Genomic DNA, 23458 nt, shown 5'->3' with positions numbered 1-23458 from the left:
TGAACAAGATAGGGTAAGAATGACGTGATGTCTCCTTGTTAGAGAAACTTGTGCTCTCCTGGCTTGGACCTCTTTTCTGTCCCAGGTGTTCCTTGTTCATCCCTCTGCGTTACAGGACCTAGACAGCCACGCCAGGCGGGGGTCTGCTTCCGAATGGAAAGGCAGCGTTGATCTCAAGTTTATCATGTGCTGGCTGCTAGATACTTACCGTCCCCTGTGAAGCATAGTTAACCCCGCCCATGGGATCCAAGAGATGTGAAGTGAATGTCCCTGGTGGTACCTCCAGTGAGTGACTGACTGTGGATTTGGACCAGGGACGAGCTGGTTTTGAAATCACGCTGCCCTTTGCAAATAGCGGCTCCTGCCCGGTGCTGGTGTCTTGTCCTGCCCGTTGTCCTGGGCCTGGTCCTGGGGGCCCTTATTGTCTCAGTAGCATTTCTCACTCTTAAATTTTCACGTAAATCACATGGGACATTGTCGGATAATGCCGGTAGTGATTCCTAGGGCTGGTGGGGAAAGAGTCTGCATATCTGATGAGCCTGCAGGTGATCTGCTGGTCCCTGGACCACACTTTGAGTAGCAAGGGTCTGCACTGCTCCCCTTGGTGTCGGACTTGCTTCCTCTGCTTCCAGAGTGATCCGACTCCCCAAAGCCTCCTGCCTCTGCAGGGGCTCCCCCTGTGGCTTTGCATGTGATGCCGGTGAGTGCAGATGACGCCAGAGCCGGGTTTTGCTGGTTTGAGCCGAGACTGGCACGAACGCTGATTTCCGCGCACGCACAATCTGACCGGGTCCATTTCTTCCTGTTCCTCTGCAGCTGCGTCACGTCTCCTTGATGAGCTTGACCCCTTTGGCACCTGTAGTCTAATGAAACAGAGGATAATTTTAGTACTGAGATATGTGGCCGGGGTATCCGTTTTAAGTCCTCGTGAGGAAAACTGTCAAACCTTAAATCTAGACTGGCGTCAGCACCTGGTGGGAGGTGAGGCCTGGGAGCTGTGGGCCCGCCGCGGTGTCCGCCTCCACGCCTGACGGGGAACCGAGGGCACTTGTGAATGGGGGTCACCGTGAGCCCACCTCACACAGGGGTGTTGAAGACCGGCTAACAAGCACCACTAGCTTCTCCGGCACGTCACGGAGAGAGCCACCCTGGGGTCCTTGGGTCCGGGGTTCTTGGGGAAGGGCTCGGTCTTTGGTCCAACAAGAAACTGAGTTTCAGGAAGGAGTCCGGTGTATGACGTGTTGGAACTCTGAGAGACTGTGCAAAACTCTAGCGTGTTTTTTAAATTTGGGATGATGCGTATTCATTAAATAAGCTAACGCTGGAGCGACGTCTCTACATGAGAGACTTACCATCCCCACGTCTCTGTAAGGAAGCTCCATTTCACAGACCTCCTCGTTGAATTTTAATTTGTCCCTGGGCCTGTGGACCCTGCGTTCTAGGATATGTGAATCTGGCACATCGGGTAGGATGTTTAACGGTCGGCCAGATCTGTCAGCCCCCTGTTCGGTACGGAATCCTGTGCCTGGTGTGGGAGTGTCTGCCTGGCCCGCGAGTGGCTGTCGAGGCGTCAGAGATTGCTGGAAGGGGAGTGGGGCCAGCCCTGGAGAAGGGTTGGAACCGAGGAGGTTCGCCTGAGTTGGGGTGAGTTCCGAGCGCAGTGGGGTCTGAAGCCTTACGGGAGCACACCAGGCACCAGGGTAAGTTAGGAGTCAAAGACTAGGTGGATGGACACCCGGAGGAGGTCAGGAGGGACAGCGAAGGCGGGTGGGCACAAGTCTAGTGGACAGACAAGAACGAGCAGAATGCGAGGCTGTGGCACAAGTGGGTAAAAGGACGGCAGAGATCGGGCGATGATGGGAACCACGTGCGTGCCCGTAGCAGAGGCCCCCGGAACGATTGTGGGGTGAGTGCACAGGTGAACGAGTGAGGGCAGTGTGAGCCTCCATTGCCGGTGATCCCTGGATAACGGAGTCAGAACCAGCCTCTCCTGGCAGCCTTCACGTGCCAGGGCGAGTGGGGACCCTTGTTGCTCAGGGGCCGAGGTGGGGAGTAGGGATTGGGAGGAGCAGTGGTGCCTGACGTGTAAGGGTCACACGGGAAGGCATTAGAACACTAGACTGCTCGCAGTGTGCGTGACTTCACGGGACACACGATCAAGACCTAGCTTTTCAAAGTAATGCAGTAAGAAGAGGAGCCGATCGTACGGCCGTGGCTGGGGCCAGGACGAACTCCAGTGTTCTCTTGCGGGAAGTTTACTGAGTCCTTTCCAGGGCCACCCGTCCTTGCCTGTCTCTTTGCACCTCTCCCTCAGGAGAACGGCATACTCTTTCTGGAGCGCTTGGCAAGGGTGGCTGTCCCGCAGGCCCTGTGTTTCCACGTCCTTCTCTAGACTACTAGGAACATCACCTGTGTTCCTCAGTCCCACTTCTGGTTCTCAAGGCCACCATCTGGCTGGTCCCGGTCTAATCAACTGTGGCTCGGAGGGCAGGGTTCCCCTTAACCCTACATGGGTGATCGTTTTCACTGGGCTTGTGAAGCATCCCCGAGGGGTCTGCTGCTTGACAAGGGGGTGGTCCCACCCTGTTTTATGCCTGAGAAGCTGGAGGCTCTGAGAGATGGACACACAGCTCAAGGATGAGTTGTTGGGAGCTGGCATTCCCACCTGGATCTTTCTGACCCCAATTCTACACCCTTTCCTGTTCTTCAGTATAATAGCTAAGGTGTATGAGCTCTTCTGAGTCTAGAGATGGGATCTTTTTTCTGTTTTCTATTTACTCAAAATCACAAAAACAGTATGTTTAGCTTTTAGCCTTTGCTCCATAAATGCATAGTGCTTGCCGATTGTCTGAGTAATGAATTGGACTGAGACCCGGGAGGTGGGGAATTTGGCCAGATGGCTGGAGGATTTGTTCAGGCCTCATGTTTAGGGTCTCATGGGTACATAGATGTGTACTCAAGGCCCCTCCTAGGTAGGTGTGTGTTGAAGCCCCTCATAGCTACATATCTCTTTGGCAAGAGGCAAGTCTGGTTTACTGGGCCAATATTAATTTTGGGAAAGATTAAACACATAGTTTAGCACTTGAGTAAGAATAATTAGGCTTTAATGGTTTTGATTTCGATGACTCATAGAATCGTAAGACATTTCTGTTCCTCTAATCTTGAGCATGAGGGTAGTGTTGACCTCTATTGGAGTTTCACATTTAGCTCTAACCTCTTTGGTTACACAGCGCTCTTATTTCAGGTCACTGAGGATAGGAAAAATTTGTTTTGTATCTGTTGTGCTTCTTAGAAGACCTTGCCGGGCCGTCCATCTGCAAAAGGTACTTAAGGATGTTTGTTCTGGGGCGCCTGGGCGGCTCAGTTGGTTAGGTATCTGACTTCGGCTCAGGTCATAATTTTGCGGTTGGTTCGTGGGTTCGAGCCCCAGGTCGAGCTCTGTGCTGACAGCTGAGAGCCTGGAGTCTGCTTCGGATTCTGTGTCTCCCTCTCTCTCTGCCCCTCCCCTGCTTGTGCCCTGTCTCTCTCTATCTCAAGAAAAAATAAAACGTTAACAAAAATTGAAGAAAAATTAAAGAAAAAAAAAAAAGGATATTCATTCTGTCCCAGGTCATTGCTGGGACTTCTGATGGCATTGATCGTGTTCTCATCACCTGTCCTAGACCATCAGAGTTGTGGCTTCATTTCTTCTAGGGCTTTCCCTGTGCTAGAATCCTCTTGCTGACCTTGTTTTGATGTTGTGATAACTCAAAGTAATAAGTACTTGCTATATTCCAGATACCCCACGTAGGAGTAAACACCTACCTGGATTGTTTAATGTAATGTTCACAGTAACCCTACGAAGTGGATCTTGTTATTTCCATTTTTCATTTGAGAAACAGAAGCTTAAGGAGGTTAGTCACTTGCTCAGTCTTGTAGCTTGCAAGGGAAGAGCCAGAACTCCCTCTCGTCTGTCTTACCCCAAAGCCCATGCTCTTAACCGCTACAGCATACTGTGGTTTAGAGGTGTCATTGCTACAGCTAGTCGGCGGCAGGCTCAAATATCTTTGAGGTTCAAAGCCACTGCTTCTGGGTCAACTAGTATTTCTCTTATTGTCTGGATCTGTGAGGTATTTCTGGCTTTCTCCGTGACCCTGATGCGTCGTGACTCTGGGTACTGAAAGTAGGTACACGTTGAGAGGTCCCTTGCTCCCTTTCCTGATCTTTCTTCCTTTAGCATGCATATGTGTACCTGCTTGCGTGCTTAAGCATTTTACAACACAAATCGCCTCCTTTGGGCAGGGATTGTTCAACCAGCCGATCAACGTTTTTGTCATCATTTCTGTGGCTAAAAAATTAAGGCAGAGCGCCTTGAGACTTGCCATTTTATTGTTCTTCCTCTGTATTTGGACATTTGTTATATACTCTTTCCTGAGTCATCTTGGGTCCATGGGAGGTGCCCATGAGAGAGGAGCTACCTGGAAACACACGGACTTCAGAGTTGTTCAGGAAAATGGGCCGGACGCCGCTCTCTCCCACTCCGCTCCAGAATGCATTTCTCGCCCCTAATCCCGTTCCTCCAGGAGAACAATCACTTACACCTTGCTTCACGCATGTCCCAGAGATGTCTCACCCCAAAGCTTCCAGCCCCTGATACTCTGGGGCCAGTGCTCCCTGGCGTGCAGCCTGGGTCCCCGGGGTGGGGATTCGCACTGGGAGTTTACAGTAGCACTTGAACCTCAGCGAAGCCTTGAGAGAAGAAAGCTGTGTGTGCGTGTGTCTGAGCGCATGCATGCATGCATGCATGCGATTAACCTGGCGTGTCCCACATCCTGGGGCTGTAGAGGCCGTTCTTTTTAGTGGAACGTTCCTGGGTGAACGTCCTTCAAGCTGTTGGGCTGTCGCTGATGAACTTGGTGAAAAATGGGAGGGCCTTGAGAGGAGTAGGGAGAGTGCTTCCAAGGGTCTCTTCCTTTTATTTTATTTTTTTAATTTTTTTTAATGTTTTTTATTTATTTCTAGGAGAGAGAAAGACAGCGTGAGCAGGGAAGGGTCAGAGAGAGAGGGAGTGACAGACTGTGAAACAGGCTCCAGGCTCCGAGCTGGCAGTCAGCACAGAGCCCGACGTGGGGCTCGAACCCACGAACCGCAAGATCATGACCCAAGCGAAAGTCGGACGCCCAACCGACTAAGCCACCCAGGCGCCCCAAGGGTCTCTTCCTTTCAATGTAACATAGTGACGGGCGCAGTGATGTGATTCTCGCCCTTGGTGTTTTTCTGTTTTCTCTCTACTCCAGGAAGTGAACAGGGGGTGAGTTCATTTGTCAAGTCCGCAGCCAGTAGGCCCGCCGTGAGTGATAACTAAGGGGGATGCTCTTCGTTGCCTTCGATAGAATGAAGTAGTACCTTTCATAATTCCAAACGTGTTTCAGATGAAGTTGGTGTCTGGTGAGAGTTGTTTGCTGCTCGGGCAACGGCATCACGTTGGAACGTGAGAACGGTTGTGATAATAACCCAGGGAGCTGTTTGTGCACACCCTTCCATAGTGGGTGGCAGGGAAGGGGGTCGGGTGAGCCTGAGCAGTGCCCACCAGCCTTTCCACCTAGAAGTCTGGTGCCGATGATGGTGGGGGGAGCGAGCAGCTTTATGGTGATTTATTTAAGAGGATTAGGCTTTGGCGAGAGGGGGTCAGGGTCACAGGGGAAAATCTGTTTTTTCAGAGCAAGGCTTTTCAACTAAAAAAATTTTTTTTCATGTTTATTTTTGAGAGAGAGACAGAGTGTGAGGAGGGGGAGGGGCAGAGAGAGGGAGACACAGAATCCGAAGACAGGCTCCAGGCTCTGAGCTGTCAGCAGAGCCCGACGCGGGGCTCGAACCCGCAAACTGTGAGATCATGACCTGAGCCAAAGTCAGGCGCTCAACTAACTGAGCCACCCAGGTGTTTCCCCACCCCCCAAAATTTTTTATTTTATTTTTAGGGTTTTCAACTTTAGCGCTACCGACATTTGGGGCTGCACGGTGCTGTGTTGTGGGGCTGTCCTGTGTTGGAGGATGTAGGCAGCATCCTGATGTCGATAGTGCACTCTTCGCTCCCCCACTCTCCACACTGTGATGACCAGGAGTATCTCTGGACCTTGCTAGACATTAGTGGGGGTGGTGGTGGAGGAGAAGAGGCAGAATCGCCCCCACTTGAGTTCTGTGGATTTAAAGCCCTTTAGCAAGAACAATACTTTAAAACTTTGGGTAGTAAGAATATAAACAAAAATGTTTGCAACTATGTTATTTTTTTATTGTGTGTTTATTTTTGAGACAGAGAGAGGGAAAGTGTGAGTGGGGGAGGGGCAAAGAGAGGAGGAGACAGAATCAGAAGCAGGTTCCTGACCCTTAGCACAGAGCCCAGTGCGGGGCTCAAACTTAAAAACTACAAGATTATGACCTGAGCCGAACTCAGATGCTTACCTACTGAGTGCCCCTGTTTGCAAAGATTTTAAATTTANGAACCGCAAAATCATGACCTAAGTGAAAGTCGGACGCTTAACCGACTAAGCCACCCAGGTGCCCCTTAAATTTAGTATTTAAAATTAAAAGAAAAATTGCTGCTAGAATGAATAAGCAACTGCAGAAACTAGATCTGCTGGTTTGATTGTAGCATTTCAGGGACATAGGCATCTGTTGCAGGATTTACAATTTACATATGAAAATTTAGAAGCCTTATTCAGGTGATAAAGGAAAAGCCCTTTAAAGTTCTCCTTTGTAGACTTGAAATATCCCTTGCAATTTAGAAAATCTGTACTTTGCTTCAAGCTAGAGTTGCAGAGATGGTACTAAAAAGTGTGGCATTTATAAAATGCCAAAGGAACGCTTCTAACGCTTTTACGAGTTTCGCTTCTGAATGAGGAACCCTTTGTGTTAGCACGTAAATGGGCAAGTGATTTCTTAAGTTTGAAATACTGGAATTCAAGCATGTTTCAAAAAGCACCTTACATCTAATAGTGAAGAAATTTAGATATTTTTTCCCTTGCTTGCTTGTGAAGCCATTTGAATAACCCACTTCAAGCAGAGGCCGTAATGAATTTTCCTGGATTTATTGATGGTGACAGATTTAGCCCAGACGCTTTCAGGATTTCTATTAACTCTGATGAATTAGTAAATTGCCAGCACAAGGGACTTTTAGTTAAAAGAATGTAAATCCAATGGGAAATAGGGCTCATACAACAGTACCTTTGACAGAATTGTTAAGATTGATGATTTTGACTATCCCTAAGTTCATAGGAAATCTGAACTTTCATCTACTTCCTCATAGGTATGAGATTTTGAAAATGCATACCTACACGGGGTAGATGAACTTCAAAAAATATTTCCGTCCCCCATCTTCCAATCCTCTGCTTTTCTCTAGATTCAGGTGTCACAGTGTTCAGTGTGCATCCTGACCTTTTCTATTCCTTTTATGAATCTATATGTAGAAACATATAAAATGCAACATACCTATTTTTAATTAATTAATTATTTAATTTTTATTTATTTTGGAGAGATAGGGAAACAGATCATGAGCAGGCGAAGAATAGAGGAGAAGACACAGAATCGGAAGAAGCTGTAAGCACAGAGCCTGACACGGGGCTCTAACCCACGGACTATAAGATCATGACCTGAGCCAAAGTCAGCTGCTTAACCGATTGACCCACCCAGGCACCCCAATATACCTATTTTTAAAAGTTTTAATGTAATTTAGGTATTGTTTTATGACCTGATTTTTTTTCTCACCAAATAGGGTACCTTGATTGTTCCATATCTACCTTACTTTTAATGACTACGTAATATTCCATTAAAAAAAAAAAAGGGTATACCATGAATGATGTGAATGTACTTATTAACACTATTGAATTGTAGGGGTGCCTGAGTGGCTCTTAGTCTAAGCTTCTGACTTTGGCTTAGGTCATGATCTCGAAGTTCGTGAGTTTGAGCTCTGCATCAGGCTCTCTGCTGTCAGCACGGAGCCCACCTAGGATCCTCTGTCCCCCTCTCTCTCAGCGCCTCTCCTGCTCATGGGCTCATGCTCTCCCTCTCTCAAAAATAAATAACTAAACTTTCAATAAAATAAAACTGGGGAACCTGGGTGGCTTAGTTGATTAACCATCTGACTTTGGCTGAGGGCATGATTTCACGGTTCATGAGTTCGAACCTTGTGTCAGGCTCTGTGCTGATAGCTCTGAGCCCGGAGCCTTGTTGGGATTCTGTGTCTCCCTCTTTGTCTCTGCCCCTCCCCCACTCACATTGTGTTTCACAAAAATAAATAAAAAGAAATGAAAATAAATATTAACCCTATTGAACTGTACATTTAAAAATGGTTAAGATGGTAAATTTCATGTTATATATTTTACCATAATTTTTAAAAAACTTACTTGTTTTTATTTTTTTAGAGATTGCATGTGTGTGAGTAGGGGAGGGGCAGAGGGGGAGAAAGAGAGACTCTTATGCAGGCTCCACGCTCAGCACGGAACCCGAAGCAGGGCTCAATCCCATGACCCTGGGATCATGACCTGAGCCGAAATCAGGAGTTGGAGGCTCGACTGAGACTCTCAGCTGTCCCAGCACAATTTATTTAGAAAGGGCGAACCGTCATTGATGGAATCCTTTCCCGGCTAATATACGTGTTTTCCAGGCTCTCCTGGAGCAGACGTTCTTACATGGACGCCTCTCACTTTAGAAGATTAAATATTTTTTCCACGTGGTCCCTGTGCCCTGAGATCGATGCCACGTTGTCCAGATGCAGCAAATAAAATACTTGCCTTTTTTCCTTTGGGGGAGAAAACAAAAGTAAGGAAAAGAGCAGCTTTTTTGTTCTTTCTGGACTTTAAGAATTTATTGGTTGTGGGTGTGCCGCTGGAGAATGCGATTCCCAGGGTAATCCCCCGCAGCTGACGGTTCTGTTATTATTTCAGAGCTCAGTGGGTGTCTTGTCTAGGCAAGCCCTTGCCCTGAGCACCTTTTTATTGTCCTGTACCAGATTTGTGCAGCCCAGGTAGATATTCCTGGAGGGGGGTTGGAGGACACCCCCGGGGAGAGTATGCACGTCCAGATAACGGAGTCCTGATGGCCAGGCTTGGCCCGCCTGGTGTGGCTGCTCACCCCACAGCACCCTTGTGTGGGCCCAGGAGGCCCTGGGCAGAGCGGAGCCAGCTCTTCAGGTCTGTGTGCGATGCCCTGGGTTTTCATAAACTGTAGCTGCGAGCTCTGCTAGCAGAGCCATCGTTTTGAAATGCTAACCTAGGGGCACCCTGCCCTTTACATTTACATTCTGCTGTCTAAAGAAAGACACGGGACAGGTATTTCTGGAAGCTCTGTACATTCAGTAAGTAGATCTCATGCTGTTCCAGAACCTGAGCCCTCACGGCGAGCACAGTTCTATTTCTGACTCTTGAGCAAGAAGAAGCAGTGGGCATGTGGATCGAGTGGAGGTGCTTAATTTGGGCATGTCTGATACAGGTGGAGTCCGAGGGTGACCCAGCAGCCCGTGTCCGGTGCCTTTTGGGTCGCTGAGGTGGTCTGGTGGGAGAAGAGGGAGCTGTACAATGGTCAGGCCCACCGCAGCAGTGAGGGACCTATCCCCTTCCACCTGGGCCCCCCCAAAAACCACCCAGCAGAGCAGAGCCCCCAGCCTGGAGCGCGAGGGCGCGTCTGTGTCACGGGGGACCCGCCCGTGCTGCTGGTTGCGGTGGACGTGACCTCTGCCAAATCCTAGACCCTCTCTGAATGCCTGAGACCACGTGGAGCTGGGGGCGAGCTGTGGTTTAGTCCCACTTCCTGAGGAAGTGACCGAGGCAGAAAGCTGTGTCACCCCGGGAGCCCCAGGGAGCCCCAGGAACCGGGAGAAGTAGAAGTGACACGCACACTGATTTTCCTTTGAGCAGGGGCTTTGACATGTGAGAAGCCCACCGCAGACCTTTCTGTTAGGTTAACGCTCTGCTTTCAAAAATGATTTTCCTGCTCTACTAGCCGTTGTCTCTCTGCAGGCATCCTAGACTCTGGGAAGTCGGGACAGTGAAGGAGCAGAACTCAGTGTCTTCCGTGAGGGTCTCCGGGCTTACACTCTGATCTCCTTTAAGAAACTCAGGTTTTTTTTTTTTTTTTTAAAGGAATGTAAACACTTAAATAACAAAGCACCATCTTTATGGGGATATTTAATTTCATTCCGGCAGACACAGGATGGAACCCTTAGGTAGTTTTCTGACAGAGGAACATGTGGAGAGCTGGGCATTTCTGAACTTGTATGTGATTTTAGTAAATAACTTAGGAAAATTAATATTAAATCCGCTAACTCCACTCAAAAGTGAAAAGCCACTTCGAATGTACCCATTCCTGCCTTGATATCATTTGTTTTCTAATTTTGTAAATATGAAATCGGGAATTTTTACNTTCAGCATGTTATGCTGTATTTTCTCTTCTCTTGATTTTCTTCTCCTTTTTCCCCAGCACTTAGATAGCACGCGAGTTAAAAGCTCTGAAGTTAGCTAGGTAGAGGTACATAAGCGTGAGGCTGCCTCTTTCTGGGTAGCTTGCCACAAATAAAGAAGAAGTGCTTGTTCAGGCTTAACCTGAAATCCATCAGATTGTCTTTCTTGAGCCATATAATGTATTTCCTTGTATCTTTTATTTTTTCTTCATATTACTGTTCCTTGCCTCTTCATATAGATCTTTTACATTTTCTATAAAATAAACACTAATAGAATGGCATTCACATTAACTTGTATGTTCTGCTTAAAAGGACATTTTTCCAGACGTGGAGCAGGTGCTTAAGAAATATAAACTCCTAAATAAAATTAAGTACCCTTGTCAGTACTTAACTGTTATAACCTGGACTTATCCAAACATTTGCTTCCCTTCTACCCAGAGAGCAGTTTCTGTACCCAGGACCCCATTTCATCCCTATTCTCTTTCACTAGAAGGGTAGTTATTAGCTCTTTAACAACTTCCAGGTTTTTGTTTGTTTGTTTGTTTTTCTTTTCTTTTTTTTTTTTTTTACTTTTAATGGTACTGGGTATCTGCTTGCTAAAATCCCCATCAGTCTCAATTGCCCTGGTAAAGGAATTTTTTTCTGTCTCCCCTTCTCCCTTTTTTGAGAAATGAAATGTAGTAAAAAGTGTGATACGAATTGCGTATTAAGTACTACTTATATTCTCACCAGCCACTATTTGAAGTGTGACTGGCTCTTTATGTACACTGTTCCCTCATTCTTGTTCCCTCTCCGCTCCCTCCCTTTCTTCTTTGCTTCCATTTTTTCTTTTTCTTCTTTCCTTGGACCTCTCCCTGTTCATAGGCAAATGGCTCCTTCCTTCCTTTTAGAGGGACTTGGGACCCTTGTACTTATAAGCATTTAAAAATCACCAGATAGGAGCACCTGGGTGGCTCAGTCGGTTAGGTGTCTGACTTTGGCTCAGGTCATCATCTCACCGTTTGAGAATTCGAGCCCCGCGTTGGGCTCTGTGGTGACAACTCCGAGCCTGGAGCCTGCTTCAGATTCTGTGTGTGTGTGTCTCTCTCTCTGCCCCTCCCCTGCTCATGTTTTGTCTCTCTCTCTCTTTACTCTCTTTCTCAAAAATAAATAAACCTTAAAAAAATTTAAAAAAATCACCAGATATATGAATTATGCTTTATAAATGAGGTTAAGTAGTGTTCTTATACTTAAGTTTTGGTCTGTGTTTTTGCATATGTTTGAAACCTCTTTATTTATTTATTTTTAATTTTTAAAAGTTTATTTGTGAGAGAGAGAGGCAGAGAGTGGGAGACACAATCTGAAGCAGGCTCTAGGCTCTGAGCTGTCAGCACAGAGCCTGATGCAGGGCTCTAACTCAAGAACCGTGAGATCATGACCTGAGCCAAAGCCTGGATGTTTAATCCACTGAGCCACCCAGGTGCCCCTAAGGCTCTTTATTTAAAATAAGAATTGACTTCTAGTAAGCTTGACTCAAGGTACCTTAGAAAGGTCACTACCTACCTCAACATGTCCTTCTGACCAGCCCTTCTTTTTTTTTTTTTTATTGTTGACCCATATGATTTCCATTCTGATCCTGGCATGATATGATATTAAGTGCCTGCCTCAAGCAGTTTGCCCTTTCTCCTGAGGCTTGCAGAACTTCTGGGCTCATACTTTTCCTTGAGCTGAGAGAAGTAGCTTATTGTTTAGATAAGACTTCCTTTAGGCTGAGACCCTTGAGGAAAGTAGAAGTGAAAGAGTACTGAGACATTAGACATGGAAAAATACATGTATCACACGTTTATGGGTAAATGCATATCCACAGAGAAGCCTAGTTTACTGCGACATCTAGAATATATAGTCTCTATGGATGGAGTGACGGAAGTAGAACATAAGGGTTATGATTTAAGAGCATAAGTAACTGATTTCAATGTCTGTTGCCCTTATCTTTCATTTTACCACATGAGTTAAAAATATATCTTCAGAACTTTAAAGCAAATGGGTGAAACTCAACACTGTATATCTTAAAGGTTATTTTTTGAAGTGTTCTTATTTTTGCAAGAATTCTCCAAGAAAGGTCTCTCTCGTGGTTCCTTGCCTTGGCAAAATCTCTTTGGAAAATATCAAAATCTAAATTTAAAAGGGTATTCTTGAACAAATGTATGCACTGAATTAACATGAGCATATGTCCAGCATGATGGAAACCTGCATAGACATGGAGAGAGATTGGTGAATGTGACAAGGCCTATCATGTGAAAATCTATATGTGTGTTCATATTTATGTTTATGTTTGCATTTACAAGTCTGTATCCCAAATGTTATCAGAGTTTATCTCTGACTAGTGGATCCCCTGGAGACTTTTGCTTATATTTTGGGGTTTTAGAGGATTGGCCAAGAGCACATATGTACTTCCTTTATAATAAAATGGTTGAAAAATCCAGGACTGGGGCACCTGGATGGCTCAGTTGGTTGAGCATTTGACTCTTAATGTCAGCTCAGGTTGTGATCCCAAGGTCATGGGATCCACGCTCAGCGCAGAGCCTGATTAAGATTCTCACTCTGCCTCTCTGCCCCTCTCCCCTGCTCATGCTCTCTCTCTCTAAAATGAAAAAAAGGGGGGCACCTGGGTGGCTCAGTTAGTTGAGCATCTGACTTCAGCTCAGGTCATGATCTCACAGTTCATGCGTTGGAGCCCCAGGACGGGCTCTGTGCTGACAGCTCGGAGCCTGGAGCCTGCTTCGGATTCTGTGTCTCCCCCTCTCTCTACCCCTCCCCTGTTCATGCTCTACTCTCCTTTCTCAAAAATAAATGAAAAAAAAAAAAACATTTAAAAAATCTAAAAAACAATAACAACAACAAAAAAACAGGAACGAAAGAAAGGTATTTTGAGTAAATGGTAACCTGTTGGCTTAAATAAAGCTTATTTCAAGGATGCTACGTGAACATTTGAGTTAAGAGAGATTCTGAATGGCAGTGTTTAAACAGAGATTTTGAATCTAAGAAGTTACAGTGGCTAGAAGGTCCCTGGAGTGGGAAGTGAGGGAGACAGAGGCGGTGGCCTGCCATTACCGTGACGGAACTCACACAAAAGGACTCAAGGTTCTGGGGCTCGGGGATGCACTGGTGGGGTTCTTGATCTGTTCGTGTAGTGATCGGCCGTCTTAAGGAATGCTTGTCAATAAAGAGAACAGGTTGGGCATTCCAGGTTATTGGATCAGCGCTTTCTGATTTGTACTTCAAAGGAAGACTAAAAGAACAATTGGAAGTTTCTGTGAGTCACTTCAGACCTCTGTGAACCTTTTCCAATCACGGAGTTTGTTAACCATTAACTCTGAGAAATGAGATCACTGGGAAGCTGTATACGTTTTTGGGACCTCAGTGCCTGTTACTCGATCCTTTAGAATTGTGAAGACCTGGCTTACCGGGGAAAGGGTTGGTCTTAATATTTGCTTTCTCCTTAAAGGGTTTGCCTTATGCTTCTTGTGTGTGCAAGCCAGGGAGCTGGGATCGTGTGGCGTCAGGTTGAGTTGTGTTTACTTCTCCGTCGATCAGCTCAGTGGTTCCAGAAAATCTGATCCTTCAGAAACTCCCCAAGATGTTCCCGGGTGCAGTGTGGCCTTTTCCTTGTCCCGTGTTGGCCGTCTTTGGTAGTGAGGTGGGAGAGCGTCTTTCTCTGGCTCCAGACTCGGACACCAGAGGGAAGGAGCGGCTCCGGGGCCAGACTGCGTCTTGCCAGCCCCTTCGTGGCTGAAGATCGCCGTTGTCTGGTTCTCACTGTCCATCGTTTTCCTGGTCATTCTCATCACTTTTTAGTTTATTTATTAAAAATTTTAAAAATATTTATTTCTGAGAGAGAGAGAACACAAGGAGGACAGGGATTGGGGGCGGGGGACACAGAATCTGAAGCAGGCTCAGGCTCTGAGCTGTCTGTCAGCAAGCCCAGCATGGAGCTTGAACTCACGAGATGTGAGATCATGACCCGAGCTGAAGTCGGTCACTTAACCGGCTGATCCACCAAGGCGCCCCTCTCAGCACTTTTTAAAATATTTATTTTTGAGAGAGTGAGTATGAGCAGCGGGGGGGGATCGGAAAGGGAGGGGGACAGAGGATGTGACACAGGCACTGTGCTGTCAGCAATGAATGTGACACAGGCACTGGGCTGTCAGCAACGAACCTGATGCGGGGCTTGAATGTAGGAACCGAGAAATCATGACCTGAGTTGAAGTCAGACGCTCAGCCGACCAAGCCACACCCAGTCTCCTCACAGCACTTTTGCAAAGAAGCATAAATATGTGATCTTCATCACAGAGGGCCTTTCCCCTGTTTAGGATGGATTGAAATAATAAGTGAAAATAATATTCTACTCATCAAATCCGATAAACGATGGCTCGTGCTGGGTGTCAATTTGTGAGGCTTTCAGATTATTGACCTCCTTATCCTTCCATAAGGAATTCTTAATCAGTTGCCTTTTCTGCAGTTCTGATCCTCCCCTTTCCCCTGCTTCATTTGCATTAGGCTTGAAGTCTTCCTGTCTGTCCAGGAGCTTCTTGACATTCTATGAAATGAACTAGTTTATCAGTTTTCTGTAGATATTTTGGCAGCTTTATCTGGATTGATACCACAGCCTTCCTGGAATATTCTAGAAGTTAACGTCCATGAAGGCATTGGGGGTTATTGGAATCCTAAGAGAGGGGTTGGTGGGTCCTGGAGAGAAGTTTATGTTCTGTAGGAAAGACCGAAAGAAACTGTGCCCAACCTACCCTTTCTTCCCCCAAATCCTGTGGCATGGGGCCAGTGAGCTCCATTTGGGGTCTTCTGTGTACATTGTCCTTAATATTTGACCCAAATTGGCCTTCCCCACCTGGCTGGCCTACCAGGGTGCAGCAGTCGTACCGGGTAATGGTGGCTCTGTGGAGGGGTAGGCGGTGTTTGGCTGCCCGGCCGGCCCTGCTCTGCGTGGGTCTGCTTGTGGGCCGCAGATGAAGACTCCTTTCTTTACGGGGACATTTCCTAAAAGGCGTGGGGCACCTCTGAGATGCTCTTAGAAGAACAAGAGGGTCTGGAGATCAAATAGACGTGACCGGTTCATACTCCAACCCTTCTTTGTGATTCAAATGTGTATCAACGTATTAAAGGTCTCAGAAGATGGTGGGGATAAAGATTTAGGGGCGGTCTTGTGAGGAACCTGGTTTAAATGTTGAACCTTTTTTGACTCTAGAATCTTCCTTCCCACTTCCTGTCTGTCAACAGACCACACTTTGGGAAACGGTGAGGCCTGGACGCCTTGGTGTGTGGGAGCTGCCCCTCTCGGCCTCACTGGCCCACTGCCTGCACCTCTTCTCAGCCGCCCCAGTGGTGTCGTGTCGGTAGCCTCACGTGCGCCCCGGTGGGAGAAGCTCAGCACCAGTGGGTACGTGCTAACCATCGGGGCTCGCGCCCCCCGGACTGCAGCTTGCTAAAGGCTACCGGCACCCCGCTGGCATTCATCAGCCCCTCTCCTTAAAGAGGGTCACAAAAGGGATACATCCCTCAAATCTTCATTTTAAGATTTGTCCCAACTACTCGTCCTCCCCATTCCTCTCTGTTCAGTGTAGATTGTTTTCTTTCCTTGTGGTGGAATTTGTGCAACGTGGTCGTTTTTCACGAGTGTGCAGCCCAGTGGCATTGGCTGCATCGCCGTCCGCCACACTAGTTCACTCCCAACGAGAGCCCTGGACCAGTTCAGTGATGAGGCTCCCTTCCCGCCTCCCCCTGCCCGGGAACGTCTCTTCTGCCGCGCGTCTCTGTGAATCTGCCCGTCGCGGGCACCTCCGCTGAGTGGGGACGCAGCAGTTTTTATCCCGCGTGTCTGCCGGGACCCAGAGGGAGACGCCCCCGGTGTGTGGGAGGGAAACTGAGGAAGGAGGTTTGCGGCACGTGCCTAGGTGTTCCTCAGCGTGTGCGTCAGCATGGATGCTTCATAGTCCTCCCTCTGCAGCGTTTTCGGTCCTGCATCTCTTACTATAAACCACTTCCCTGTCTTCCTGTCGTGCTGTAAATAAAACCGCAACCGTGCGTACACAAACGTTAGAAAGATCAGTACACGGGGCAGGTTGCGGCAGGCTGGGGGTGCTCAGTTAGCGGTGTCTGCAGGAGGCTTTGAACGGGAGGAGGTTGATCAAAGTCAGGTGAGGCTCCAGAATGGAGGGTTTGCAAGTAAAGCAGCCCGGAGAGCGAGCCGGGGACCAGCCCCGAGCCCTGTGACCTCACATTTTAAACTGGGCAGCCTGGCCAGCTAGACACACAAAAGGCTACAAGACTTGATTCTTCAAAGGGCCACGGTTTTGTTGCGAGGTCAAGTCTCAGGTCGGAAGCCCTTTTCTTCTCTTTTTCTCTTTCTGTTTCTCCCTCCCCAGGGCTTATACAGAAAGAAACACACATGCACATGCACACACACACACGCGCAGATTCTCCGGGTTGGAATTTCTCTTTGATATTGGCCCTGGTCTGAGGGGGGATTGTTACTAACATTTCATTACATGTGCTCGTAGATTTGGTAGGCTTGTCGGAACGGTTCAGCCGTTTCCAAATTAAACAAATAACTTTAAAGCTGTGTAATTTTCCAGAATATAGATAATCTAAAAGTAGTGGGATGCTGAACCCTCCCCCACACCTTTTTTTTTTTCCCTTCCTTTATTTTTAACTCCCTGAGTAAGGGTCTTCTAAATGCATTGAGGTTGGTGGAAGAGAGACCTAAAAAAGAAAACTGCATTTACAAATTCTTTCTGAATATTCATGAAACCTAATTTTGCAGTGAAAAAAATGACTGGTTTCTGGGTTTTCAGTTATATAACATTTTTCCAGCAAATAATGGAATATGCGGTATTTCACTGTAAACAGTTTTGAGACCATGCTAAATGCAGTAACGCCCTAAGGGTCACAGTTAGTGAACTATTTTCTAATTGTGACAGATTTGCATTTACATTAGGAAAAGCCACAAGTCAGTTTGATGCCTTTTTGGAAGAAAAGCTCCAGGAGCAGAGTGGGTTTTTTCATTTTTTTTTTTTTTTAATTTTGTTTGTACTGAGAGAAAAGACGTGGAGTTCAGATGCTTACTTAACTGTTTCTCACAGTTTTAATTTTTGTCAAAGTAATACATGCACATAGATTTGAAAGATCCAGCTCTGTTTTCTAGGCCTCATCCCCGTGGGCAGTTAATTTCTACTCTTTGATCTGGTCCTTCTGTCACTGCTTCTCTCGTTTCTAAGTGATACACTTTGCTGCTGACTTGGGGTTTCTTCCATTTTAGATATTACCTCCTGACTGTTCTGATGGCGGTTACGAGCCTGGATTGTGGCTCCGCGCCCATCCTCTGACACTTACTGGACCTAGGTCCTTGAGCAAGACACTTAAACTTTCTCTGCCTGGTACATGAGACAGGAATAATAATAATAGTAGTAGTAATAGTAATAATGGCCCCGGGCCTGCCCTTAATGTTACAGAGCAGAGCCTAGGCAGGACTACAGATGGAGACCAGATGGCTAAATATTTAAAAGACTTGGTGAAATATTTAAAAGGTATATTTAAATATTTAAAAGGTATATACCATATACCTAAATATTTAAAAGGTTTAAATCAAGCTGCATCTTCGGTCTCGTCCCTGTCCCCACCCAGGGCCTCGACGCCCACCTCCTCAAGGCCCGAAGGCTGAAGGCGCCCGGGTCCTCAGAGCCGCCCTGTGAACTGAGGCGGCCAGTGGAGGCCGAGCTGGACCTCCTGAGCTCAGGCTTCCCCGGGTGGCTGGGGTCCCCGCCCAGCGCAGTTGTCTCCAACTTCTCTCACCCCTAACTTGTGACGGGAGATTTCCAGGCCTTTGTAAACCTATCCCTTCTGCGCAGCTGAGAATCAGGGAGGTCTGGCGCCCCAGGGCCGAGCCTGTGGTCTTCATACGCACGCCATCCCCCCGCCTCCCGCCTCCCACTCTTTCCCGTAATTCCTGTTCACTCAGCCAGTTTCCAAAATTAAAGAAAAAAGAAATAACAAAACTCCTAAGAGACCAAAGAGAAAAAAACAAATCTCTGTGGTTTGGTACTTTAGATAAATGATTGTCTAAAGCACAAGCCCAGGGCTTTTTTTTTGGTCTGGAGACAGAGGTGCTGAGTCCCCCACTAGCTGTTGAGGGGATTGAGGAGTAAACCCCATACACTTGTTTCTTGCACTTTTTACCTTTTTGGCGTTCTTCTTCTTTTTTTTAATTTTAAGTTTTTATTTATTTAAAGTTTATTTATTTTGAGAAAGATACAGAGAGCAGGCGGGGGAGGGGCAGAGAGAGAGGGAGAGAGAGAATCCCAAGCAGGCTCTGTGCTGCCAGCGCAGAGCCAGGGGTGGGGGCTTGATCTTATGACACTGGGATCATGACCTGAGCCAGAATCAAGAGTCAGACATTCATCTGAGCCACCCAGGCGCCCCTTAAATTTTTGGTGGTAACTTGGCTGTGGTGTGGACTGTTTTCATGTGATGCACTCGGCCATTCGAAGTGGAGGGTTCTCAGGTTTTGCAAATAAAACATCCAAGATGCCCAGATAAACAGTGGAACATACTTCTATGAGAAGATGAATCATTGTTTATCTGAAGTTCGCATGTAACTGGCATCCTATATTTTATCTGGCAGCCCTGTGCTGGCCCATGCAGTCCGAGACTTTGCTCCCTTCATCTTGGGAGATATTCCTGTAGTTTTTCTTTGGTAACATCGTCTCTTTGTTTTCTTTCTCTTTCTTTCTTTTTTTTATTTTTTATTTTTGAGAGACGGAGAGAGACAGAGCGTGAACAGGGGAGGGGCAGAGAGAGAGGGAGATGCAGGATCCGAAGCAGGCTCCAGGCTCCGCGCTGTCAAGCACAGAGCCACACACGGGGCCCAAACTCCTGAGCCGTGAGATCATGACCTGAGCTGAAGTTGCGTGCTCAACTGAGCCACCCAGGCACTCCAACTTTTTTTTCTCTTTCTGAGATGCGCTTCATAAATGTTGGACCAACTGGATTGAACTTTTAATGTTTATTTATTTTTGAGAGAGACAGACAGACAGAATGAGCGGGCAAGGGGCAGAGAGACAGAAACAGGATCAGAGGCAGGCTCCAGGCTCTGAGCTGTCAGGACAGAGCCCGACATGAGGCTCGAGCTCTCAGTCCACAAGATCATGACCTGAGCCACCCAGGCACCCCCAGATTGAACTTTTAATGTTCGTGCCTTGTCCCTTTTATTGTCTGGATCTCTTTCTGGGAAACACCCTCGTTTCCTTGACTTGACTTACGTATTTATTTTTACCCATTTTAGCTTTTGTTGCAGTCATTTACTATTTCTAAAAGTTCCTAGATCCTTTGGCTGCTTGTTATCCATAACTTCCCGTTCTTTTCTCCTCCGAGGGTTCTCTCTGTGTATATGTTCTTCCGTCTTTCTAGCGTTTCTTTCCTCTTGTTGTTTTTTCATTCCTGCTCCACCTGCTCCATGANTCCCTGATTAGTCCTGGAGCCGGACGCTTCATTGCAGGATCCCACTAGTCAGCATCTGGAATTTTCTCCCTGGAGCTTTTGTTCCTTAGGAGACTCGTCCATTCTCCTGCCTGGGGGATAAACGTGGCTGCTGGCATTGGGGATGGAGGAAACGAAAGGCCACAGGCCAGGCTTTCTATCTCCTACCTCTCGACGGGGTGCTCTGAACCCCGAGCCTGCGCCAGGGCTTAGATGACCCGGGGGTTCCCCCATGCCCTCCCTCGGCTCTCCCCGCTTGCAGGGGGGCGGTGGATTGTACACGGGCTCTTTATCCCCTCCTTGGACCCACTCTTCCTTCCACATGAGGCTCCTCCTTCCCCAAGTCCAAGGCCTGAGCTCCTTTGAAGTTCCCCAGCACTGAAGCCCCGTCTCCGTGGCAGCCTCCTGCATGACCTGGGGTGTAACTCCGTGACCCTGCTGAGCCGGCTGCCCCTCCACTGCCCTCTTCCTTCGCCTAAAACTCCGTTGGTGTCTTATGCTGGGTGTGGCTCTATTCTTGCTGTCCTTTCCTCACGGGCCTGTGACGGAGGTGTGTTTCGGTCAGGATGTTATTTGGAGCTAGAGGTCACCCGTGTGCGGTGTGCGGTGCGAGGTTTTCAGTGTGGCCATCTCCACGGTCACTTGGAGGACTTTCCATTCCCCGGAGAGAAGCTCTGTACCCTTTGGCTGCCCTTCCCCGAGTCTCCCGGCACCCCCAGCCCTAAGCAGCTATGAGAGATTTTTTGTCTATTTTTATCTTCTTAAAAACACTTTCAGTGTCATTTCTGTAGGAATTCAGGAGGGACGGGAAAGACAGTCATGAATCCAGTCAACATTCTTTCGTGGGAAGCTCTCACTTTGCAGCAAATTATTAATATACAAAAGCACTCTGCCCCCTTCGCTGCTTCTGTATTCCAAGGGTTGACTAAAGCACACTCTCTGACAGACAGAGGAATTTTACTCCATATTTTCTCTTTCTCTCTTTCCCTCTTTTTTATTTCCTCGTTTAGTGTCTTTGCTTGACCTGAGCTTGGATCTTTTGGAACTGGCAATCGCTCAGCCCAGATCAGTTGCCTTCGTGTCCTTTTGGCTTCCAGGACTTTTCCGGGGACTGAGGCGTGGCCGTGGAGGGGAGCTGACCCGGAGCTGCAAGGTCAGCCTTTCAGTCCGGGCCCCTGAGCGTCTTGTGGGTCAAGGAAATGGACGCCCCGTGCTTGTGAAAGTAACTACTTCCGGTCACTTAGTAATTTTTCCCCCCAAGATCCTTTTTAAGTAATCTCTACACCCAACGTGGGGCTTGAACTCATGACCCTGAGATCAAGAGCCAGCCTGGTGCCTGCCAGTGCCCAGGCACTGAGTAGCTCTTCCTCACGTATGTCATGTTCAGGGAGCACCTGCTCTTGGGAGAGCATTGCAGACGGGCAGTTGGAGAGCGTGGACTGAACCAGTTAGGGCGAGACGACAGACGCGCTAACAGCACACCTGTCGGGACGATGACCAGCACGCCGGCAAGAACAGGGTCACAAGGCTGCATGACCTGAGGGACCGTCCCGAGTGGACGCTGCCCTCTTCCGGGGGTGTCTGCCCGGAGCCCTTGCTGCCTTGTGGCCCTGCCTTCACAGCCACCAGACCCTGGTGTTCTTTCCCACCTCCACGGCCGCCTCCCTTCCTCTTTTCCCGAAGAAGGGGCACCCGCCCCGCTCTCCAGAGAACCGGAGGACTGTGGGTGGAGCACTCCGCAATGTGATGTGGCTCCGTTAGCCTCCTGCTGCTTTGACTCTCCTCTGAGCCCAGTCTGTCTGTCCATTCCTGTTCTTCTCTAGCTTCTCTTGGAGTGTTCCATTCCTCTGGCCGGGGCTCCTGGCCAGGGCGGGATTGTGCTGAGGGCTCCTGGTGTGGCTCTCCTCCGTTGCATCCTGTTGTGGCTGCTCATGCCGGCACTCGGCCCTCCGTGGGGCCCAGTGTGTGAGTCAGGGCCTGGTGTGGCGTCAGTCAGTGTGTGAACGTGGGCTCGGGGCGTGGGTCGGGCCGAGGTTGGGCAAGGTGGTGGAGATCGCACACTGTCCTTGGCCGTGCTTGGCTGGGAAGACGGAGTTTCGAAACGGGGAGAAAGGGTTATGGGACAAGCAGAGAGACCTGCCGAGGTGTTTTGCTTTGGGAGTTGAAATTTTGCTGCATTTTGAGAGGAAACTGTACCTTTTCCATGTATGAACTTCAGGTGGCCCTAGCAATGGTGATGGTAGGACTGGGGGCACCTCCACATTAGGAGACAGGCCAGGCAGTCTGTGAAGTAAGAGGTAATAAGGCCACAGTTTGTAAAGTGCCTTCCGTTTCCTCCCACCAAACCATCCTCACCTCCAGCCTTCTTCGCTTTCTGACCTGGAAAACATTTACTCAGTTTACCTTTTTTTTCTGTTTTGTTTTACTCTTTGAACAAATCAATGAAGAAGAAGAAGATAGCATTTTTTAATGTTAAAAAATGTTTATTTTGAGAGAGCGAGGGAACAAGGACAGAGAGAGAGGAGAGAGAGAATCCCAAGCAGGCTCCAGGCTGTCAGCACAGAGCCTGATGCAGGGCCTGATCTCATGAAGCACGAGATCATTACCTGAGCCGAGATCAAGAGTTGGATGCTCAACTGATAGCCAGCCACCCAGATGCCCCTAAGACAGCGTTTTCAATTTAAAAAAAAAATTTTTTTTAGTGTTTATTTATTTTTGAGACAGAGAGAGACAGAACGTGAGCGGAGGAGGGGCAGAGGGGGGGGGACACAGAATCTGAAATAGGCTCCAGGCTCTGAGCTGTCAGCACAGAGTCTGATATGGGACTCGAACTCACGAACTGCGAGATCATGACCTGAGCCAAAGTCAGGCGCTTAACCGACTGAACCACCCAGAGGCCCCTTCAATTTTTTTTTTAAGTTTATTTATTTATTTTGAGAAACAGACAGTGTGAGCTTTAGTAGGGGAGGGGGAGAAAGGGGAGGAAAGAAAGAATCCCAAGCAGGCTCCACGTTGTCAGGGTGGAGTCCGATCTGGGACGTGAACCCACAAACTGTGAGATCATGACCTGAGCCAAAATCAAGAGTTGGACCCACTGAGCCACCCAGGTGCTCCCTGAAAATAGCATCTTAATGCCGATGCATTTGTGCTCTCCATATATTATTTATTTTCATTTATACAACAGCTCAGTGCCATGGCTGTTATTCTTAGTTCCCATTTTGAAAATGATGAAGTTGAAGCTCTTCTTTCCGAAAACCTTGAGGATGGGTTCTGATGCGTGGCTAATGGAGGGGTGCGTGTGCCGGGAGGATTCTAGGCCATGAAGAAGCATGGCCCAGAAGGTTCTCGCTAGGCTGCAGAGGAGTGTGGGTGGACCTTGGCCGGGTAAGGTGTGCGCTGTCAGCCCAGCGAGCGTGGCTGGGGCTTGGCAGGGGATTGGAGGAGTTTTCATAGAGGGGAGCAATAGATCTGATCCCAGCAGAGTTTAAAAAGATTAATCTGGGA

At 47.9% G+C, this 23458-nt stretch overlaps 1 protein-coding gene across 8 annotated transcripts in view; it reads left to right on the top strand.

Annotated features, from left to right (window-relative positions):
* ZNF532 (zinc finger protein 532) overlaps positions 1-23458 on the top strand; it is a 103729-nt gene that overhangs the window by 8978 nt on the left and 71293 nt on the right. The window contains exon 3 of one of the 8 annotated variants that reach the window (XM_077777720.1): positions 15701-15860. The exons of the other annotated variants lie outside the window; for them this stretch is intronic. The gene's annotated coding sequence lies outside the window, so the exon portion shown is untranslated. The remainder of the gene's footprint in view (positions 1-15700; positions 15861-23458) is intronic. 8 annotated transcript variants of the gene reach the window in all.

The sequence above is a fragment of the Crocuta crocuta genome, unplaced genomic scaffold, assembly GCF_008692635.1.
Source record: "Crocuta crocuta isolate KB4526 unplaced genomic scaffold, BGI_CrCroc_1.0 scaffold36, whole genome shotgun sequence".
NCBI classification, from domain to species: domain Eukaryota; kingdom Metazoa; phylum Chordata; class Mammalia; order Carnivora; family Hyaenidae; genus Crocuta; species Crocuta crocuta.
The sequence above is the reverse complement of the archived record's forward strand: the minus strand, read 5'-3'. Positions and strand labels throughout refer to the sequence as shown.